A 21,780-nucleotide genomic window follows, 5' to 3' on the forward strand; every position below is an offset into this window, starting at 1 on the left:
GGTACGAAATTACAAGCCAACAATATATTCATATTAGAAACATACTCTCATGAATATAAACCTAACAGCAATGCTCTTCAATGCATATAACACAATCTAGTGAATACATCACAAGTCTAAATCCATGCTCTTAAAATAGAAACAACTTCTAAAACATGATTAGATCCATGGATACACAAGATAGAATTTAATTACATCAATATAATTAAACTCTTTAGATTTCAAATCATTTCCAATTGGCCCCAATTTAATATATGTTAATAGACATATCATGGTCATTACATATATTCACACACAAGCTTAATTAGGCCCATGAAACCACCAAAATAGATTTTAATTAATTCTCTTAATTAAAGTCTCTAGATTTCCAAACTCAACCAAATGCTCTCAAATTAAAGTATATTAACAAACATGCCAAAACTTAATTTAGAAGCATAACACAACTCAATTTCATGCAAGGTATGGCCATGAACTTAAATCTTTCACAAAAGATAAATATTAATTAAAAAGAGCAATTCTTATTTAATTAATCCCAAATTAATATATGTTAACCAACATATTAAAACAAGAGTTTCTACCATGCCACAATTCAAATCAAAATTATATATCATCATGAATTTTAAATCTTATACAAAGAAATAAAATTACTAACTTTCTATATTTGACACAAGGCACATATATAAGTTGTATAATCATGCTAAATACTCAATACAACACACACAAAAGCCTAAAACATTCCCTACCTCCCCCACCAAATAAATCGGCTTTGAATTCGACTAAACTCCCAGGTTTTGTCGGGGACAACACCACGAACATGAATCCAAAGGAAGCCCAATCAAAACACAACTTGGCTTCAAACCCAAACCCAAGAAATGGCCAAAACAAGATTCCAATCGGTTGGAATCGAAGGGCTCGCCGAGTGGCACAATAAACACAAAGGCATCACCACTTTTTAGTGAAGGGAAGAAGTCCAAAAGAGGAGAGAGAAGATGGCAGCCATGGATGGAGCTTGGACCGGCCATGAGAGAGGAGAGAGAGAGAAAAATCTGATTTTCTTTTTAAGACCTCCTACTTATAGAAAAACTCAAAAAGTGCCTCGAACGGGCCCCGCCGGGTCCGGAAAAGTGGAATTCACGCAGACGCGCTCAAATGGCAAAACTCCGTGAACGAAAAAGATTCCAAATAAGAAAATATGAGCAACAGAAGAAATAATGTTGAAAACCGCGTCCCGAGCAGAGAGTTATGCCCAAAATAAGTTTGGCGCAAATCGGGGCCAAAAACCCTGAAACTGGAAAACATCGTCCAGGAGGAAATTCTAAAAGTCCACGACTTGACGAAATGTGAAAATGAATCCCATACGAGGATCCAGGCTCAAAACAAGACATTGAGCAATAACTTTCATTAATTACACAATGACCCCTCCAAAAAGTGAAAACTGCGAAATTGCCCCAGAATGAAAATATCTTCCAAAAGATAAAAGATATTTTCTCAGATACCCCTGAAATAAAATATCTTCAAAAGATATTTATGAAAAACACCCCAAGAAAAGAAAAAGTTCCCAAAGAACTTTGCACTTATGCTCTTATGGGCACCGGGAGCAACCAGAGTACTTTCTCACAAAAGTAAAGATTCGTATCTCATGGAAACCACTGAGAATGAAGATACGTGAAGTCAGAAACCAACTCCGAACACAAGAAGTGTGGTTACGCAAATAAAGTGATAAACGAGGAAAAGACGAAATAGGGAAAAAGACGGAATAGGGAAAAGACAAAAGGTGAATAGTGTCGTAAAACGAAAAATGTGGAAATGACTCGGTCCTCAAAGGAAGTCGTCAATCCAAAGAAAATAGTCTTGGAAATCACTCCAGAGCACTCGAGACGACACTAATCGGCAAGAAACCAAACTCAGAAGGGAAAAGACAACGGAAAAAAATTTATTCGAAAATCGGGGTCATTACAACCTTCCCACCTTAAAGGGATTTCGTCCCCGAAATCCAGCCCCAATAAAACAAAAAGGCTAAACCAGGATAACTACGGAGTACATCTCCGAGTACCCCACACAACACGCCACACCAGCGACCTCAAAGCTGAAAGGAACACATAAACCAGTGTCATTTGCACCCACGTGCTCATGACAAGACAACCTCTCGAAGGCAAAATGACCACATGGCCACACGACAAGTCAGAACTCACCCACTGAACCCAAGGTCAGATAAGGGAATGGAAGACAACAACCGAAAGCATTCCTCCTGATGAACCATCAAACCGATCCAAAAATAACCACCAAAAGAACTCCAAGATAACCACATATCAAATCAGGGTACAGAACAAACATAATGTGGTAGTACGAATAGTGACCAAAACCCGCCCACGACGTACTCAAATATGTGGTAGCAATGACAGTACTTAGTGCCTGCCCATACTTACTCGTCAGTAAGGTAGCATCGATGGCAACTAGTACTCGCCCACAACACACAACCTTGTACGGTAGCATAACAGTATAAGGCACTAATTCATAACCTGCCCCCCACTAGGTCTACCCAAGAAACCTCTCAATACAAATGACATCAATGTCAAAAATGATCACTGCCAAAAGCACTACGGAGACCAACATTTTGTGAGAGTTGAGATATGGTCCAAAGATGTCCGGCCGGACCATCTCGGCCAATCCCAAACTCTGACAACAATGTCACAGGCACCATTATGCTTAAGGCCCAAAATCCTCAACACAACAAAACCAACACTCCAATGTCTCAAAATGCTACTACCAACAACATCAATCGAGAATCTAGAGCCTGAGAAACAAATCAAAACTTCCAGATATCAAAAAGAACCTCACCATAAGGCATTTCATCGAAAAGCCTACATTTCTCCCTGAAACTGATCAACTACAGGACCAATCACCATAATCAAACATCAGATCCACATTCCTATCACGGATAACTAAATCCTCAAAATAAAAGTCCACCAAGTGGCACACACATCAAAATACCAACAACCAAGGTCACAAATGATTCTCTCAAAACCGTACTTGGAAACACCAAGTTAAATCAAAATTCCTCAATTTTTGATCCACAACCAATCATCAGAACTACGATTCCTCAAAACTATGCCTAGTCATAACTAGGACGAGAAACTCCACAGCAAGCCATATCCAACAGTAATCCTCCAAAACTTCTCCTAGAAGTTAACCACATCCATATCTCTAAAACGGAAACAAGTCTCCAAAAGACATTCTCAAAAGAGCATCGAGCTCACCTCACAATCAAACAAATCCTCAATGATATGGACATAAGTTCCCAAAAAAATGATCCCACACCAATCAACTTACTCTGAACACCATAACTCCGTCAACAACCACGGCAAAAACTCCCCAAGGAAAGACATGAAAGAAAGGGAGCTACCAGTCCTAAAAAGGACAACACCTCGACTCTGTCCTTAAAACAAAAGACAACAAGGTCAAAGACTTCACCCCCTACATGGAAGTAAGCCGACCAAAATACATCAAATCCTCACCGAGGAATCAAGACAATGATGGTGATTCTCATAGACTAACTAACCCCAAAATAGTGCACAACACAACGGAAAGAAGATACTCGCTCCTTGTGAAGTCCCTTACACGAACCAACACAAAATCCTTGTGGAAACCCGCACACACTACATGCGACCGAGGGAAACGAATGGGAAAACCAAACCTGGAAGTCATGTATATAACAAGGAATGCAACTACTAGAAAGAAAATCTACTCACAGAGATAAAAATCAAAGGTACATGCAACACGTCTCCACGTAAGCACAAAAGCATGTCACAAAAATGCAGTAACAACATGGCATCTCTAAGTATATAAAGAATGCATGCTAATACCACACAACAAGAAGGCAAATGTGGATACACCTCTACCTACTCATGCATCACAATATCATAAATTATACTACTAACATGGTAGTAAACGAAATTGCATAAGACAACATGATGCAACAATGAACCCTATGGACATCGTGTCCTAGAGTGCCTAAGAAAGGAAAGAACAATTCCTAGTCATAAACTGTCTCTAAAACCAATGCGATAATAACCTATCTCAAAGCAAACGTGAGCCCTTACCACAACGGTAAGACTCTAACAATCCATATCAGAATCTAGAGGTAATACTACAAGTGATACTAACAGTGTAGTGATCTCACTATCCGTAACATCAATCAATCAACTTTATCCCAAAAGCGTCATCAAGCAAGAACTCCTGAAGGAAAATGACAACTACAGCCATACCAACACCAATCAGATCAATCACTACGACTGATCTCCAAAACAACCATCATCATCATCGATCGAAAAGACAACGCCTATCAAAATGAAAACCAACCCTGATTCCATCCGAACTACGCTTGTAGCTAGCCAGTACGGTAACATGACGGTGCCATGCACCCGCCCACAGACGTACCCGCCCACAAAAATTGCAATCTCAGAGGAATCATCCTGATCAACCAAGGATCTTAAGAGGTCCATAACCTCATCATAGCTCAAAATCAACAAATCCACCACTATGGTACGCTAAATGACTCATCTCACAAGAGCCTAAACAAAAGGTGCCCATCCACCTACCTCAAAACCATTGCTAGGTCAATAATAACCTACATCACCATGAGATTGTGACTACAATCACCATCAACCTCAACTCATGCCTCAATGACCAAACCCATGTCATGCCAAATATGCAACACAGTTATGCATATGTAATTCTAATCTAGCATACATCAAATGTCATGCTCTTTACATTAGAATAAAATAATGTTAAACAAACGGCATACAACATGTAGCACGTAAACACATAAACATGTTATCAACAAAAACATGTTATCATAAAGCATATAAACAGATAGAGCATGGCAACAAAAGCATGATATGCACTCAAAACCCGTCGTTCAAAGGTTTTCGAACCTAGGAGCTCTGATACCACTTGTGACAGCCCAAGTTTTTCAACCTGGTGGGTCAGTGATGAACCGAAAGATGACCCGATAACGGATCTAAAATGCAGAAGAAAAAGACAAAATAACGGTCTCTAGAGATACAACATGGCTCTAAGACACCATTATGACCCTCAACGATGTTACCGAACCCAAAGGAATCAAATGCGGAAACAACATTTCAAAAACGGACAATAATGCACCTAGGGGCAAAATTATCATTTCCAGCCTAAAAGTGGGTGCCACTGAGCACACCATTGGAAAGACGACGAAAAATCAATGAACTTAGACTCAAAATTTGCTTGATTCGGAGTCCGGATGAAGAAGATATGGCTAACGGAAGAAGAAGGGGCAAAACGGTCAAAAAGATGGCAACCAAGAACATCTAACCGGTAGGAGACCTTCCTAACCGGTTAGGAAGCCAAAAATCTCACCAAAAACACTGCCCATGCACATGTAACCGGTTACGAAACCCCTCGTAACCATTTACATGTGAAGAGGGCAGTAAAGTGCAACCCAAAAACCTGGCAGTAGGGGTTTTTCCGGGAAAAATGGAAATTTGAGGGCCAAGATGACATTTTCTGCAAAAACTCAAAGAAGAAACTCCCCTCAAAATCTAGTTTTCTACATGATTCACTAGAAAAATCGAAAAACACACAATGTGAAATGCCCAAAATGCCCTCCCAAGAAAACTGGTCCAGAGGGTCCAAAAAGCTGCTAAATTTAAAAATTGAGAGCTGAACTTCGGATGCAATTTTCTATGCCAAGATGGCATTTTCTTGAAAAACACAAAAAAGAAACTCCCCTAAAATCATATTTTCTATTCAACCATGTGAAGAACAGAATTTATTTCCAAAATAAAATTCCCAAAATACCCTTAGGTCAGAAAATGCAACAAAAGTGTAAAATGAGTCCGTAGGAGGCTCATTTCACCAAAGAAGAAGCTTTGCCCGGAAACGACCATGCACATAAACGTAACTTACCTAGTAAGATGTGCTACAATGGTCCATGGCCCAAAAATATGGCCGATGCAAAATATGACCCCCCAACGGCCAAAAATGAAGTTTGGAACGAACACTTAGAATTCAAAACTATGAAATGGTTTCAAAATGCCGCTTGGCCCTTGGCCACACTTCATACATGGTGAATGAATGCTAATAGAAGAATCAAAATGGAATTCCCACACCCAATGCAAACATGGTGAATCAAAAACTCAACATTTTACAACACTTTTATAATATTCCATGAAGTCAAAATTTACATAGGATACAATTTACATGTCATTGGCCTCCGGCCTCATCTCATACATGTCAAATACATCGTAAAGAGTGTACTCGTGTACACATTACATATAAGGAATCAAATGTACACATGTTGACATATAAGACTACAATTGGCATTCCAAGCCAACTTTCACCAAAAATGGAAGTCTCCAAGTCCACAAACCATCCAAGTATAATGAAGACCTCAACTTTGATTTTTTTGTACCTGAAATATACCCCAGTATCGTAGGGGTTAGTAACATAAGCTACCCGTAGGAAATGAGCATGCATCGACCTACGTTTTACAAGTTGCATGATTTAATTATTGTGGTTCATTCCACCTAACGTCTATGTCAAAGGTGAGACTCAAGGAGCATCCTGGCTACCTAAGATCATTTTTAGCATCAATCACCTCATTCATGCAATTTTAGCAACATAGGGTCATGCTTACACAATGCAACAACATAGGAGCATGCTTACACAAAGCAACAACATAAGCGCATGCTTACATAAAGCAACAACATATAGATTCTCAAGGTTATCAACTTGAAGTCTAAAATGCAACATCAACTAAATATAACAATTTAGCATAATTTAAATATCTAATACCACACATTAAGACATAGATTCTCTAGGTTATCAACTAGAAATCTAAAAGTGTTAAATCAACTAAATATAGCAATTTAGTATGGATGTACTTAACAACATCAAAATCGCCAATAGCCAAAACCACAAGTTAACAAGGTATACATGATTGTCAACTTGGAATTGAATACGAAAACAAATAGTGGAAGACTTGGACATCATGCTCGGAATTCTGCCGAGACCTCAATGGTTATTCCGGGCACTAACCTGCAGGGAAGACCATCCTAAGTGCACACTATCTCAATGACTTACAGGACTCACGTCCCCGTACTAGAGCCAAACCCTAGCCATCTCAACTCAACAATGTTCCAAGATTACAAAATAAGCCAAATAAGTTCATAACTTATACATATTACTACTACATAGTAACAAGTTAGCAATATAACTCTCAATTGCGCATAATAAGCATTTTATATCTATAATGCTACGAAATCACAAGCCAACAATTTATTCATATTAGAAACATAATCTAATGAATATAAACTTAACAACAATGCTCTTCAATGCATATAACACAATCTAGTGAATACATCATAAGTCTAAATCTATGCTCTTAAAATAGAAACAACTTCTAAAACCTGATTAGATCCATGGATACACAAGATAGAATTTAATTACATCTAAATAATTAAACTCTCTAGATTTGAAATCATTTCCAATTGGCCCTAATTTAATAAATGTTAATAGACATATCATGGTCATTACATATATTCACACACAAGCTTAATTAGGCCCATTAAACCACCAATATAGATTTTAATTAATTCTCTTAATTAAAGTCTCTAGATTTCCAAACTCAACCAAATGCTCTCAAATTAAAGTATGTTAACAAACATGCCAAAACTTAATTTAGAAGCATAACACAACTCAATTTCATGCAAGGTATGGCCATGAACTTAAATCTTTCACAAAAGATAAATATTAATTAAAAAGAGCAACTCTTATTTAATTAATCCCAAATTAATATATGTTAACCAATATATTATAACAAGGGTTTCTACCATGCCACAATTCAAATCAAAGTTATATATCATCATGAATTTTAAATCTTATACAAGGAAATAAAAATTACTAACTTTCTAGATTTTATACAAGGCACATATATAAGTTGTATAATCATGCTAAACACTCAATACAACACACACAAAAGCCTAAAACAATCCCTTCCTCCATTTGAGATGAAATCTCAAATCCCCACCAAAATAAATCGGCTCCGAATCCGACAAAACTCGTAGGTTTGTCGGGGACAACACCACAAACATGAATCCCAAGGTAGCCCTATCAAAAACACAACTTAGCTTCGAATCCAAACTCAAGAAATGGCCAAAACAGGATTCCAATCGGTTGGAATTAAAGGCGTCGCCGAGTGAAACAATAAACACAAAGGCATCACCATTTTTTAGTGAAGGGAAGAAGTTCAAAAGAGGAGAGAGAAGATGGTAGCCATGGATGGAGCTTGGACCGGCCATGAGAGAGAAGAGAGAGACAAAAATCTGATTTTTCTTTTTAAGACCTCCTATTTATAGAAAAACTCAAAAAGTGCCCCGAACGGGCCCCCTGAGTCCGGAAAAGTGGAATTCATGTAGATGCACTCAAATGGAAAAACTCGGTTAAGGAAAAAGATTCCAAATGAGAAAATATGAACATCAGAAGAAACGGAGTCAAAAACCGAGTCCCGAGCAGAGAGTTATGCCCAAAACAAGTTTGGCGCAAATTGGGGCCAGAAACCCTGAAACTAGAAAACATCGTCTAGGAGAAAATTCTAAGAGTCCACGACTCAACGAAATGTGAAAATGAATCCCATACGAGGATCCAGGCTCAAAACAAGGCATTGAGCAATAACTTTCATTAATTGCACAATGACCCCTCCAAAAAGTGAAAACTGTGAAACTGCCCCAGAATGAAAATATCTTCTAAAAGATATTTTCTCAGATACCCCTGAAATAAAATATCTTCAAAAGATATTTATGAAAAACACCCCAAAAAAAGAAAAAGTTCCCAAAGAACTTTGCACTTATGCCCCTATGGGCAACCGGAGCAACGAGAGTACTTTCTCACGAAAGTAAAGATTCGTATCTCATGGAAACCACTGAGAATGAAAATACGTGAAGTCAAAAACCAACTTCAAACACAAGAAGTGTGGTTACACAAATAAAGTGATAAACGAAGAAAAGACGAAATAGGGAAAAAGACGGAATAGAGAAAAAACAAAAAATGAATAGTGTCATAAAACGAAAAATGTGGAAATGACTCGGTCCTCGAAGGAAGTCGTCAATCCAAAGAAAAGAGTCTTGGAAATCACTCCAGAGCACTCGAGATGACACTAATCGACAAGAAACCAAACTCAGAAGGGAAAAGACAATGGAAAAAAATTTATTTGAAAAATCGGGGTCATTACATGGTTACTATAACATGGCTAGAGTTTGGCTCTGGTGCAGGAGGTATGAGTTCTCCCCATCAAGATAGTGCGCACTAAGGGTGGTATTACCAGCGGGTTAGTCCCCGTAATAGCCGTTGAGGTTTCAGTAGAATTCCAAGCTTAGATGCCCAAGTATTCCACTATTTGATTTCGCACTTTTAGATTTCTAGTTGATAACCTAGAGAATCTATGTCTTGATGTGTGGTATTAGAAATTCTAATTATATTAAATTGCTATATTTAGTTGATTCCGTATTTTAGATTTCAAGTTGATAACTTTGAGAATCTATATCTAGTTACCTGGTATAAAATGCATCTATATTAGTTAAATTGCATAGATATTGTGATTTACGTCTTGTTGTTCAAATGTAGCTTAGGAATGATCCTATAGATTCATTTGGAACATAGACGTTAGGTGGCATGACCCACTTTGTCGTTTTTGTGTATTAGATTTCAAGTTGATAATTTTGAGAATCTATATATTGTTGCTTTGTATAGCATGCTTCTATGTTACTTGAATTGCATGAATGATGTGATTTATGCTAGAAATGGTTTAAGGTAGCTTAAGATGCTCCCTGAGTCTCATTTTGGTATAGACGTTAGGTCGCATGAGCCCCTTTTAACATGTTTCACCTTAAGGTGATGAAATTGTAAAACGTTAGGTCGATACATGTTCATTTCCTACGAGTAGCTTTATGTAGCTAACCCTAAAGTTATTGGGGCATATTTCAGGTACAGGATACAAGATTGGAGATTTGCACTTGCTTTGGTGATTTGCAGAATTGAAGTTTATTTAGAAGCATTCTTGTTCACATGCAAGTGTTAGCATGTTTAAGTTTTGCCTATGAAATGTAATTTTTCCAACTTAGAGGTTTGACATGTTAAATGTTGTAAATGAATTGTAATAAGGCCATAGGCCATTTTAGCATGTTTAAAATGTTGTTTTACACTTGCGTGTATGTTCATATCATCACACACTTGCATATAATTAAGTTTGATCATGCAATGGGGGATTCAAGTGAGGCTTAAAGTCTCTTTTTCAGTTTTGGTGTACGTGGTCTAGTTTGAACTAGACTTTGCCCCTTTGGTTGTTATTGGTGCCATAGGGTACCATTTGACCCTTTTCATGTTAGTTTTCGCTTCCGGTTATTTCTTTGAGCTCCATGACTTCATGGAAGGTCACATTAGTGTCTTGGGGATTGTTTATATTTCTGTAGACTTTGGTTTTATCGTTCACTTCCTCATTTCGGATCCGTTATCGGGTCAACTTTCGGTTCATCATTGACGCACCGGGTTAAAAAACTTGGTCTGTCACACCACCCTTCAGTACCTCACGTCTGGATGCCAAACCATCAGCGCCACGCGTTTGGACGCCATCCTGCGCGTCCGGATGCAAGACTACAGACCCCCATTTTAATTAAGTCTGATTTTGCTCTATCTTGAGTGGAAATTCAAATTTTGAATGTATTATTTATTTCTAAAACTCATGTGAGGATAAAGGAGGGGAAAGGCTTGTATCAAAGTAATTAGTTTTGGTTTTTGAAAAAGAGATTGTGAGAGGGAGGATTTTCTTAGGGTTCTTGTGCTAAGCTTTGCAACAATGGTGAGAGGAGAGATTTTCTTCTCTTCTTCAATCCTAGAGGCTGTTGCCATGTCCATGAGGGTCTAACTCCCTTTCTAGGGAGTTGATGTAACCTAGACCAAGTAAACATGTGTTAGATTATATTTCAATTTGGAGATTCTTATTGTATATATTCAGTTTCATAAATTAGAATTGTTTACATTGAATTGATGTAGTTTACATTGAATTAATGTATTTGATTATCATTTGAATATATAATTTTTTTGATTTGTTTATCTTGTCTTAGAAATCACATTGGCACAATTATACACTTGATTTCCTATAGTGACAATGGGAAAGAATTTATGGAATGGTTATATTGGCATGTAATTGAGTATTTATATAGGTTATGCTTAAGGAAGATGGACCACGCTACACCTTTAGATTAATGTAGTTAGGTAGATGGTCCATGCCAACTGAAGATAATCTATGATATTTAATTGATTTCATGTGCTGCAACTGTGACGGCCCAAGTTTTGTAAACCCGGTGCGTCAGTGATGACTAAAAGATGACCCGATAATGGATCCGAAATGCGGAAGCGAAAGGTGAAACAACGATCTCTAGAGATACAATGTGTCTCCAAGACACCAATGTGACCCACAATGAGGTCACGGAACCCAAAGGAAACAAATACAGAAGTGTCGTTTCAAAAACGGACAAAAAGAACCTAAGGGCAAAATGGTTATTTTGCAAAAAGTGGATTCAGGTGCTATCGAGCACACCGCTGGAAAGAAAATGACAAATTAGTCAAGTTCAAAAAAAAGTTTACTCAATTTGGAGTCGGACAGGGGAGAAAGGTCAAAAACAAAAATGATGTCGTGGCAGCCCGACGAGGACAACCCACCACTGCTGCAACTGAGAGTAAAAACAGGCATCTAAATGGACTTTTTTGGAAAAAAATCAAAAAAGAAACCCCCCTAAAATCAAGTTTCCTACCCTAATTGCAAACGGAAACAAAAAAAATGCATTGTAAAATGCCCAGAATGTCCCCAAAAAAATCAGGTGAAGAGGAAAAAAACTAATCCGAGCTACTGCCCAAGTTTTGGAAATAGGGCTTCAGTAGGTTTTTAAATTGCCTAAATTGAAAATGCAATCATAAAATGCACCCACAAGACCACCGAAAGTTTCGGATCGGTCGTGACGATTTTCAAAAAAAAGTTGATGAATAGTACCAACTACATTTGTACTAAAAATTTGCAAAACCTGGCAGCAAGGATTTTTAGGAAAAATATTGATTTTTGAGGGCCAAGATGATGTTTTCTGGAAAAACATAAAGAAGAAAACCCCCTCAAAATTTAGTTTTCTAAGTGAAACGCGAGGAAAAATGAAAAAAACGCATTATTAAATGCCCGAAAGGCCCCTGGAACAGAATAGGGTAAAACACCCTAAAAATGCTACTTAGAGTTTTTGTTTCATCAAAGAAGGTATTGTTTGCCAAAGTGAGCATGCAAGTGTATGTAATATGATAAAATAGATGTGCTACAATGGCCTATGGCCTCATTACAATACATTTACATCATTTGACATGTCAAAACTCCAAGTTAGAAAAATTACATTTCATAGACAAATCATGAACATGCTGACACTTGCATGTGAACAAGAATGCTTCTAAAGAAGCTCAACTCAGCAAATCACCCAAGCATTTACAATCTCCAATCTTTTATCCTGTACTTGAAATATGCCCCAGTATCGTAGGGTTGAGTAACATAAAGCTACTCGTAGGAAATGAGCATGCATCGACCTAAAGTTTTACAAGTTGCATGATTTAATTCTTGTGGTTCATTCCACTTAACGTCTATGTCAAGGTGAGATTCAGGGAGCATCCTAGCTACCTAAGATCATTTCTAGCATCAATCACCTTATTCATGCAATTTTAACAACATAGGGTCATGCTTACACAAAGTAACAACATATGAGCATGCTTACACAAAGCAACAACATAGTAGTTCTCAAGGTTATCAACTTGAAGTCTAAAATGCAACATCAACTAAATATAACAATTTATCATAATTAGAATATCTAATACAACACATCAAGACATAGATTCTCTAGGTTATCAACTAGCAATCTAAAAGTGTGAAATCAACTAAATATATCAATTTAGTATGGATGTACTTAACAACATCAAATCGCCAATTACCAAAACCACAAGTCATAATTAAACATTGGTTGTCAACGTGGAATTGAATGCGAAATCAAATAGTGGAAGACTTGGACATCACGTCTTGGACTAAACCAAGAACAAATTGGTTATTATGGCCATTAACCCGCTGGGAAGACCACCTAGTGCGCACTATCTCAATTGGGGAGAACTCATACCTCCCGCACTAAAGCCGAACTTTAGCCATATCACAGTAACAATGTCCCAAGACTCCAAAATAATTAAGTTAACAACTTATATACGTATTAAACAGTACACGAAACTACCTTCATGCACAAGTAGGTTGTAACCACACAACAAATGCTCTAAATCCACAACTACTGTAGGATGACAATATCGAATCTTCAGAGTGCGATTCGTTACGTACTATAATAACATCACATGTCGAATCTTCAGTATGCGATTCGTTACACGTTATAACAATATAATTCAATATTGGAACATAAACTCATAATTCCATTATTAGCCTAAAATCATGCCTTAAACATATTATCAATGTCAATTACATGATTCAATCAACGGTGCAACAAGGTGGAATTTAATTACATCATGATAATTAAATCTCTTAATTCTAAAACAACTCTAAATGGTCCCAAATTAACATATGCTAGTACATAACTCATAGTTATCACAAATATCAAGCTAAACACTCAATTAGGCCAATGGAACCCTTCATTAGATTTTAAATATTCATTTTAATTGAAATCTCTAGATTTTCTTACTTGTCCAAATGTTCTCAAATTAAAGTATGTTAAACAACATGCCAAAACCTAATTTAGAAGCATACTACAACTTAATTTCATGCAAGGTACGGCCATGCACTTTAATCTTTCACAAAAGATAAATATTAATTAAAAAGAGAAATTCTTATTTAATTAATCCCAATTTAATAGATGTTAACAAATATATTAAAACTAGATTTTCTAGCATGCCACATTTCAAATCAAAGTTATATATCATCATAAATTTTAAATCTTATACAAAGAAATAAAAACTAATAACTTTCAAGATTTGATACGAGGCATATATATAAGTTGTATAATCATGCTAAGCACTCAATACAACACACGCAAAAGCCTAAAACATTCCCTACCACAATTTGATATGAAAATCTCAAAAGCCATCAAAATGGAACGGCTCCGAATCCGACGAAACTACTAGGTTTTGTCAGGGACAATGCCGTGAACATAACCCCCATAAAAGCCCCATCAAAATCACAACTTGACCTCAAAACCAAACTCAAGAAATGGTCAAAACTGAATTCTAATAAGGGGGAAAGGTAGAGCACGGCGAGGGGAACAACAAAGGTTAAGGCCGAAGACTTTCCATCAAGGAAAAGTGAACCAAAAGAGGAGAGAGAAGATGGAAGCACCCCTTGGGATGCCATGGGAGCTCTAGGTCGTGCATGAAGAGGGGAGAAGATGAAAAATGAAATATCTCACTCCCCTTTTATAGAATTCTCAAAAAGTGCCCCGAACGGGCCTTGTCAGGTCCGAAAAAGTAAAATTTGAGCAGACGCACTCAAATGGAAAAACTTTGTGAACAAAAAAGATTCAAAATGAGAAAATATGAACAACAGAAGAAATGACATCAAAAACTAAGTCCCAAGTAAAAAGTTATGCCTAAAACAAGTTTGGCGCTAATTGGGGCTAAAAAACCTGAAACTGGAAAACAATGACCAGAAGGAATTTCTAAGAGTACACGACTTCACAAAAAGTGAAAATGAATCATGTACGAGGATCCAGGCTCAAAACAAGGCATTTGGCAATAACTTTCATTAATTGCACAATGGCCCCTCCAAAAAGTGAAAACTGCACTAATGGCTAGAATGAAAATATCTTCCAAAAATATTTTCTTAAAAACCCCTGAAATAAAATATCTTCAAAAGATATTTATGAAAAACACCCCAAGAAAAGAAAATAATTTCAAAAAACTTTGCATCCATGCCCCTATGGACACCGGGAGCAACCAGAGTACTTTCTTGCAAAAGTAAAGATACGTATTTCATGGAAACCACCCAATATGGAGATATATGAAGTCAAAAACCAACTCTGAACACAAGAAGTGTGGTTACGCCAATAAAGTGTCAAACGGGGAAAAGACGAAATAGGGAAAAGGACGAAAAGTGAATAGTGTCGAAAAACGAAAAATGTGGAAACGACTCGATCCTCATAGGAAGTTGTCAATCCACAGAAAAGAGTCTCAGAAATCACTCTAGAGCACTCGAGACGACACTAAGTGAAGAGGAACTGAACTCAGAAAGGAAAGACAACGGAAAAAAAATATCCGTGAAAATTCGGGTCATTACAACCTTCCCACCTTAAAGTGATTTCGTCCCTGAAATCCAGCCCCAACCAAAACAAAAAGGCAAAATCAGGATAACTACGGAGTACATCTTCGAGTATCCTACACAACGCGATACAAAAGCAATCCCAAAGTTGAAAGACAACGCACAGACCAATGTCATTCGCACCCACATGCTAATGACAGGACAACCTCTCAAAAGGAAAGTGATTAAATGGCCACCCAACAAGTCGGAACTCACACATAGAACCCAAGGTGGGACAAAGGAACGGAAGACAACAACCGTAAACATCCCTCTAAATGAACCATCATGCCGATCCAACAACGACCACCAAAAGATCTCCAAGATAACAACGTATCATATCAGGGTACCGAACAAGACGATGCGGCAGTACGAATAGCGACCAGAACCCGCCCACGACGTACTCAAATGTGTGGTAGCAATGACAGTGCCTAGTGCCCGCCCACACTTACTCGTCAGTAAGGTAGCATCGACGGCAACTAGTACTTGCCCACAACACATAACTTTGTACAGTAGCATGGCAGTATAAGGCACTAATTCATAACCTGCCCCCCACTAGGTCTACCCAAGAAACCTCTCGATACAAATGACATCAATGTCAAAAATGATCATTGCCAAAAGCACTACGGAGACCAACATTTTGTGAGAGTTGAGATATGGTCCAAAGATGTCTAGCCAGACCATCCTAACCAATCCCAAAACTCTGACAACAATGCCATAGGTACAGCTATGCTTAAGGCCTTAAATCCTCAATACTACAAAACCAACATCTCTAATGTCTCAAAATACCCCTATTAACAACATTAATCAGGAATCCAAAACCTGACAAGCAAATCAACGCCTACAGAAATCAAAACAAACCTCACAATAAGACATTTCATCGAAAGTCCTTCACATCTCCCTGAAACAGATCAACTACAAGACTACACCATAATCAAACATCAGATCCACATCCCTATCACGGATAACTAAATCCTTAAAATACAAATCCACCAAGTGGCACACACATCAAAATGCCAACAACTAAGGTCACAAGATGAATCTCTCAAAACAATGCTTGGCAACACCAAGCTAAATCAAAATTCCTCAATTTCTATCGATCCATAAACAACCACTGGAACTACGATTCCTCAAAACCATGCCTAGTTATAACTAGGACGAGAAACTCCACAACAAGCCATATCCAACAGCGATCTTCCAAAACTCCTCCTAAAAGTTAACCACATCCATACCTCCAAAATGGAAACAAGTCTCTAAAAGACATTCTCAAAAGAGCATCGAGCTCACCTCACAATCAAACAAATCCTCAATGATATGGACACAAGTCCCCATAAAATGATCTCACACCAATCAACTCACTTCAAGCACCATAATTCCGTCAACAACCACATCAAAAACTCCCAAAGGAAGACACAAAAGAAAAGGAACCACCAGTCCTAAAAAGGACCACACCACAACCCCATCTCTGAAATGAAAGACAACAAGGTCAAAGACTTCACCCCCTATATGGAAGTAAGTCGACCAAAATTCATCAAATCCTCACCAAGGACTCAAAACAACAATGGTGATCCTCACGGACCAACCAACCAAGAACTGTGCACAATGCAACGAAAGGAGAGACTCACTCCTTGTAAAGTCCTTAACACGAATCAAGAAAAGAGAAGAAACCCTATCCTCCTACAAGTTTTGATATGACAAACATGAAAATGGAGCATCCTTCCCACCTTAAGGAAGTGGACAGCTCAAGATGGAACAAATGTGACAACTCCTCTACAAGGAATCTCACAACAAAACTCTTACGGAAACCCACATACACACTACGTGCGATTGAGGAGAAACAAAAGGGAACCCAAACCTGGAAGTCATACATGTGACAAAGAAAGCAACTACCAGAAAGAAATCTACTCACATAGATAAAAATCAAGGGTACATACAACACATCTCCATCTAAGCACAAAAGCATGCCATTAAAGCGTAATAATAGTATGTCATCTTTAAACATATAAGGAAGGCATGCTAATGCCGCACAACAAGAAGGCAAATGTGGATACACCTCCATCTACTCATTCATCACAACATCATAAATCTTACTACTAACATGGTAGTAAACGAAACTGCAAAAGATAAAATGATGCAATAATGAACCCTATGGACATCATGTCCTAGAGTGTCTAAGCAAAAGGAAGGACCAGTCCTAGCCATAAACTTTTTCCAAAAACCAATACGACATCAACTTATCTCAAAACAAATGTGAGCCCTTACCACAATGGTAAAACTCTAACAATCTAACTCCAAATCTAGAGGTGACACTACAAGTGACGCTAACAATGCAATGCTCTCTCTACCTAAAACATCAATCAATCAACTTGATCCCAAAAGCGTCATCACTCAAGGAAAACTCCAAAGAAAATGGCAACTATAGCCATGCCAACAACAACCAAATCAATCACCATGACTGATCCCCAAAATAAACACCATCATCATCGATCAAAAGGACAACGCCTATCAAAACAAAATCAACACTGATTCCATCCGAATTGCACATGTAGCATGCCAGTACGGTATTATGACAGTGCCATGCACCCGCCCACAACGTACCCGCCCACGAAAAACGTAACTTCCAAAGGAATCATCCTAAACAATCAAGGATCCTAAGAGGTCCATAACCTCATAATGGCCCCAAACCAACAAATCCAGCACTATGGTAACACCAAACCACTCATCTCACGAGAGCCTAAACAAAAGGTGACCATCCACCTACCTTAAAAAGGTCGACAACAACTTATACTACCACGAAACTGTGACTACAATCACCATCAACCTCAACTCGTGCCTCAATGACCAATCCCGTGTCATGCCAAATATGCAACACAATTATTCCTATACAATTCTAATCTAGCATACGTCACATGTCATACTCTTTACATCAGAATAAAATAATGCTAAATGAACGGCATACAACATGTAGCACGTAAGCACATAAACATGTTATCAACCAAAACATGTTATCATAAAGCATATAAATACATAGAGCATGGCAACAAAAGCATGATATGCACCCAAAACCCGTTGTCCTAAGGTTTTTGAACCTAGGAGCTCTGATACCACTTGTAACGGCCTAAGTTTTGTAAACCCGGTGCGTCAGTGATGACCAAAAGATGACCCGATAATGGATCCGAAATGCGGAAGCGAAAGGTGAAACAACGATCTCTAGAGATATAATGCGTCTCTAAGACACCAATGTGACCCTCAATGAGGTCACGGAACCCAAAGGAAACAAATGCAGAAGTGTCGTTTCAAAAACAGACAAAAAGAACCTAGGGACAAAATGGTCATTTTGTAAAAAGTGGATTCAGGTGCTATCGAGTACACCGCTGGAAAGACAATGACAAATTAGTCAAGGTCAAAAAAAAAGTTTACTCAATTTGGAGTACGGACGGGGGAGAAAGGTCAAAGACAAAAATGATGTCGTGGCGGCCCGACGAGGACAACCCACCAATATTGCAATTGAGAGTAAAAACGGGCATCTAAACGGACTTTTCTGGAAAAACTCACAGAAGAAACCCCCCTAAATCAAGTTTCATACCCGAACTAGGGACAGAAATAAAAAAAAAAATGCATTACAAAATGCCCAGAATGCCCCCAAAAAAATCAGGTCAAGAGGAAAAAAACTAATCCGAGCTGCTGCCCAAGTTTTGGAAATAGGGCATCGGGAGGTTTTTAAATTACCTAAATTCAAAATGCAATCTTAAAATGCACCCACAAGACCTCCAGAAGTTTCGGATCGGTCGTCACGATTTTCAAAAAAAAGTCGATGAATAGTACTAACTACATTTGTACTAAAAATTTGCAAAACCTGGCAGCAAGGATTTTTCGAAAAAAATATTAATTTTTGAGGGCCAAGCTGATGTTTTCTGGAAAAACATAAAGAAGAAACCCCCCCCCCCCCCGAAAATTGAGTTTTCTATTTGACTCTTGCGAAAAAATGAAAAAAATGCATTGTGAAATACCCAAAATGCCCCTGGAACAGAATAGGGTAAAACTTCCTAAAAATGCTACTTAGAGCTTTTGTTTCATTCAGGAAGGTTTTGTTTGCCAAAGTGAGCATGCAAGTGTATGTAATATGATAAAATAGATGTGCTACAATGGCCTATGGCATCATTACAATACATTTACAACATTTGACATGTCAAACCTCCTAGTTAGAAAAATTACATTTCATAGACAAATCATGAACATGCTAACACTTGCATGTGAACAAGAATGCTTCTAAAGAAGATCAACTCAACAAATCACCCAAGCAATTCCAATCTCTAATCTTGTATCCTATACCTGAAATATGCCCCAGTATCGTAGGGGTGAGTAATATAAAGCTACTCGTAGGAAATGAGCATGCATCGACCTAAAGTTTTACGAGTTGTATGATTTAATTATTGTGGTTCATTCCACTTAACGTCTATGTCAAGGTTAGATTCAGGGAGTATCCTAGCTGCCTAAGATCATTTCTAGCATCAATCACCTCATTCATGCAATTTTAACAACATAGGGTCATGCTTACACAAAGCAACAACATAGGAGCATGCTTACACAAAGCAACAACATAGTGGTTCTCAAGGTTATCAACTTGAAGTCTAAAATGCAACATCAACTAAATATAACAATTTAGCATAATTACAATATCTAATACCACACATCAAGACATAGATTCTCTAGGTTATCAACTAGAAATCTAAAAGTGTGAAATCAACTAAATATATCAATTTAGTATGGATGTACTTAACAACATCAACTCGCCAATTACCAAAACCACAAGTCACAATTAAACATTGGTTGTCAACTTAGAATTGAATGCGAAATCAAATAGTGGAAGACTTGGACATCACGTCTCGGACTAAGCCAAGAACAAATTGGTAATTCCGGGCATTAACCCGCTGGTAAGACCACCCTAGTGCGCACTATCTCAATTGGGGAGAACTCATACCTCCCGCACTAAAGCCGAACTTTAGCCATATCACCGTAACAATGTCCCAAGACTCCAAAATAATTAAGTTAACAATTTATATACGTATTAAACAGTACACGAAACTACCTTCATGCACAAGTAAGTTGTAACCACACAACATATGCTCTAAATCCACAACTACTATAGGATGACAATGTCGAATCTTCAGAGCGCGATTCGTTATGTACTATAATAACATCACATGTCGAATCTTCAGTGTGCGATTCGTTACACGCTATAACAATATAATTCAATATTGGAACATAAACTCATAATTCCATTATAAGCCTAAAATCATGCCTTAAACATATTATCAATGTCAATTACATGATTCAGTCAATGGTGCAACAATGTAAAATTTAATTACATCATGATAATTAAATCTCTCAATTCTAAAACAACTCTAAATGGTCCCAAATTAACATATGCTTGTACATAAGTCATAGTTATCACAAATATCAAGCTAAACACTCAATTAGGCCAACGGAACCCTTAATTAGATTTTAATTAATCATTTTAATTAAAATCTCTAGATTTTCATATTTGTCCAAATGCTCTCAAATTAAAGTATGTTAAACAACATGCCAAAACCTAATTTAGAAGCATACTACAACTTAATTTCATGCAAGGTACGGCCATGCACTTTAATCTTTCACAAAAGATAAATGATCGGTTGGTCAATTATACATCAACCTTCGCAATAGCACGAATCATTGTAAAATAGGGCTATTGGTCGGGTAAGTCGAACCACTGGGACTGCGCTAGTCTTACGGCAACCTTAGTGTCTAGAATCTTTCTAGAATGATGAGGGGGTGTTCATAAAGGTTTTGTTTGTTGTCACTTAAATTAGGAATTCAAAGTGCATAAAACACTAATTTGGAAGGAATTTAGGATGAAATGAACAATAGAGAAGAGAGTAGGGAAGAGACTCCACAACCATCAATAAGCATGCTAGGATACGATTTACTTAGGGGAATAACATATATGTATAACCATGGGATGCAACGACACAAATTATTACATTCCCTTCAAGAAATTTATGAAATCAATAGGTAAGAATAACCTATCAAAGCATTGCATGTTTTGGTTACCTAAACTAGGTTGTAACCTTAGACATACTCACTAAGCATAGAGTTATCAAGCCCTTAATCACATAGTAGAAGCACATGACATAGAATCTAAGAATAATCTATCAAAGGAAGATCCTAAGCAATAGATTATCAAATCTCCTAAAAATCATTCCATTAACAACACTTCCATAAACTCCATTCCATTGTCACCATGAAAATGTAGCAATATAATCATAGGAGAAAAACCATCTAAGACAAGATATTTAACTCAAGATGATTATGTATAGGTATTGAAATTCATTACATCAAATGAA

The sequence above is a fragment of the Cornus florida genome, unplaced genomic scaffold (assembly GCF_030987335.1).
Source record: "Cornus florida cultivar Cherokee Brave unplaced genomic scaffold, ASM3098733v1 CherokeeBrave_3.0.0_Hap2_Chr03, whole genome shotgun sequence".
Lineage (NCBI taxonomy): Eukaryota > Viridiplantae > Streptophyta > Magnoliopsida > Cornales > Cornaceae > Cornus > Cornus florida.